Source organism: Pezoporus occidentalis, unplaced genomic scaffold (genome assembly GCF_034315485.1).
Source record: "Pezoporus occidentalis ecotype Australia unplaced genomic scaffold, CSIRO_AGI_Poc_V1 ctg56, whole genome shotgun sequence".
Classification (NCBI taxonomy): Eukaryota; Metazoa; Chordata; class Aves; order Psittaciformes; family Psittacidae; genus Pezoporus; species Pezoporus occidentalis.
In genome coordinates, this window is record NW_026915899.1 from 2,633,736 (window position 1) to 2,637,141 (window position 3,406).

The 3,406-nt window shown below is 39.1% G+C and overlaps 1 long non-coding RNA gene across 1 annotated transcript; it reads right to left on the reverse strand.

The window, feature by feature from the left end:
• Positions 1-711: 711 nt before the first annotated feature.
• LOC134173890 (uncharacterized) lies at positions 712-2,334 on the reverse strand. The gene is made up of 2 exons (XR_009968435.1): positions 2,182-2,334; positions 712-1,325 (listed from the first exon to the last, which is right to left on the reverse strand). It is a non-coding gene; the product is annotated as an uncharacterized LOC134173890 (long non-coding RNA).
• Positions 2,335-3,406: the final 1,072 nt, after the last annotated feature.

Consider the following 3,406-nt stretch of genomic DNA (forward strand, 5'->3'; position numbering starts at 1 on the left):
GGATGTGCTCTTCAGTGACTGTTTTTCTCCTTTTCCATATTAACATTTTTCAGTGATAATGTTGTCAATGTTGCAGTTACTGTAATAAACAGTCTTTGCCTCAAAGTAGTTAGGTTCAAAAATGCAGATTCACATTAGCAGCCTGGAGGTCACGCTGATGTGAAAAAGGCCAGGTTCAACATGCCAGAACATTTTGGTCTTTGACACCTGGCCATGTTGCAAATGATAATTAACTTGATCTTCAGGAATGGGATTACCAAAACATTACAGTGCTAAGCAGTACCAAGACATCTACTTCAGCAGCTGTTTCGCTGGCAGACTCCAGGGATAGCTTTTATCATTATCTTATAATAAGGTATTAATAGCAATCTCAGAGGAAACTGCTTGCTCTTTCTTGAAGAGGAATTATCAGTAACTGCAAAACTCTGTTTGTGGTTTTGTACAGGATGGAAACATTGGTGACAAGGAAAGAATTCCCTGGATCCTCCTCTGCAAGTGGAAAGTCACTCCTGCACTACATGCTTTCTTCCATAGAAAAAATCAGACGTTGAAAGTCCAATAATTGGTCAACAGAAAGCTGAAACCAAGACACTGGGCTTTGATAATACTTTTATATGAGGGATATTAAGAGGAATTTTTATTTTTGCAAGCTTAGATGAGAAAAAGCATTGATCCTGTATGAAATGATAGTGAGAGCCACTTACTCAGTGATGCTGCAATGAGTTCATTTTATTGCATAACAGAGGACAAATGAAGTACACTAATTGTAACAGAATGAGATCAAGTCATGAATCCCAGTCCTCTCTCAAAAGCACACAAGGCTATTCTTTCTCGTGTCTGCTACAGAAGTCCTTAGAATATTTCCGAGAAAAAAACATGTCTTTGTTCAAGGTTACAGCTCTTAAAATCTGTAATATCTGCATCTGGACTCTTTATAAAAATCAGTGTTTCTCAGAGCAGTGTGAAAACTTACCACCTAGGTTCGGTTTCTCCCAGGCACTGTGTACGTGTATATTGAAGCCTACCTGCCACTGGAAAAATCTATAGCAATGCAGGTTAGATGAGCAGGTGGTAACAGAAAAAAGGCTGCATGGAAGAATAAAAATTCAGAGAACCACAGATGCCTATTGCTGGCTGATTTCTTCAGGATTCTTAGGCCTACAAAAGACCTTTCAGATATTGATCCTTTTCCTTGGTATCAAAGAGATAAACAAGTGCACTGAAGTCTGTGGGAGCTGATGGATGCTATGAAAGGCTTTTCACAACAGCACTGGCAAAGTTGCCTGCCTGTTTCTTCTGCCAGAGGAAAGGATTGTATAGCTTCACTGTTGAAAGAAACAAAACAGCAAACAAACACTGAGCAATTCTTTTAACGTGAAATAAGTATTCGGGCTGCTCTTTCCTCCAGATGTAAAGAATCCCATTGTTTTTGTATGAAAAGCAGGTTCTGCATTGTTTAGGTTTGAAGAAAATAAGATGAAGCAATGTTTTTGTCAATAATTCTGAAGCTCTTACAATCCAAATGAAATCAAAGTTTCAATAGTGACATATAACAGTTAAATTTGCCTAGAATGGACATGAATTCTTCAAGATTTTCAGCACCCCAGAACACAAGGAAGAACCAGGGAGCATTTTTGACAAATTAGACCTGAACTAATAAGATAGAAGTGATTTGACATTGTTAAACTTGCCTTCTGTTAAGGGAAACATCTGTTTACTATAATAAAATCAATGATCAACTTCTATAAAGACAATTCAAATTCATTCAAAACTGTGCTGAGTTTTTATCACCCATAGTATAAACAGCCTATTAACATAAAAAGTAATACGTACATCTATATATCATGAAAAGATGCTGAGTCTTCCCATTTTCCTTTTCCATATTTCTTAAGGTTATTGGAGTAATTGTTTTGCTTTTCAATTAAAACAAACAAAAAGCCATCACAAAATAATTCCTTGTCTTTGAGCATCTAAATCCTTAAATTGGGTTACTTAGGACTTGAGCCAACAGGAGGGTTAAATGAAGCGCAATAGATAGCCAAGTAGTGTTTGCCCCTCAGATAACAGGCTGCTCATGCAGAGCTACAGGACTTCCATACAGCCTTTTTGCTAAAGCCATCTCTGACAGTGTGAAGAGGATACAAAATTCCACCAACAGATTTTTTAATCCATTTCACTCACCATTGCACAATCCTTGATTGCTGTATACCAGTGATATTATCCAAAGCAATGTTGGATTAGCACCCTGAACAACTCTTAATCTCTTCTGAGACTTACTCCTCAGCAGAGAGGTGAACTTGTTTCTACAGAGAGCCCTTTAGCTCTAGCTGTCCTGCCTTTTGTCAATAATTCTTATTGACATATTATTATTATAAATCTAATAATTTTGTCAATTCAAACACATTGACCCAGAGGCATGCGGCTGTTCTGGTTTGTCTGTGCTGGAGACCCCGAGGAGGATACATTTGACAGCACTGTCACCGGAGCCCGGCAGGGAAGTAGGCTAGGATGGATGGAAGGATTGCAGCACAATGCCCTTTCAAAGTCAGGTGAGTTCCTGTGGGGCTGCCAGCCCTTGCACCCCGCGCGATGCAGTGTTCTCGGGGCTGTGTGGTCACGCAGACTAAAGGCTAGACTTGACTGGTGTCAGCAGCAGGAAAAGGACTAAAGCCTTCTCCTCCCTTCCCCATTGATTAATCAGTGATATGTGAAGTACTTCCTGCACAAAGACAGCATACTATTGAAATAGTTGAAAGGCTGAAGTCTAAAGTGGGCAGAAGGTGCAATTTTTCTTGTTATCTGAGGTTGGCAGACACGTATTTTCAGATGAATCAACTCAGTTTACTAGGCGGAGAGACAAATCAAGTCCCTGGAGATTTATACCATGGGAAATGCCTTGGAAAGTGTTCCAAGTTGTCTTTTATAAAATAACAACACAGTTTTGAGCCAGCAGCTCCTCATCAAAGTATTGATCCCTTCCTGGCATGACAACATCTTGTTGAGATAATGACATAATGTTTCCAGTGGAGCCAAAGGCACCCCAGCCCCGCTCCAGACATGCTTGAGCAGACTGAAAAGAGCAATGAGATGCAGAGTGCTGATGAATGGTCCTTTGCCTTCAACAAAGGAGAACCTGAATGCAAACAAGGATTTATTAACATAAATGCTTCTTTCACATTTTGAAATCAGTGAAAACAAACACGCATGAGCTTCAAGCTGCAATCTGGCTTATAAAACACAACAGATTTCCTTAGCTAAGTTAGATACTGAAATGTTACTGACTGCTATTTCTCTACTATAATAATTTTCTCATTAACTTTTACTGGTTTTGAGCATACTGCCAATAATTAGCAATGAAATAAAGGGCATTTTCTTCTATTGTGCAGTGTGTAACAGACAGAAAATT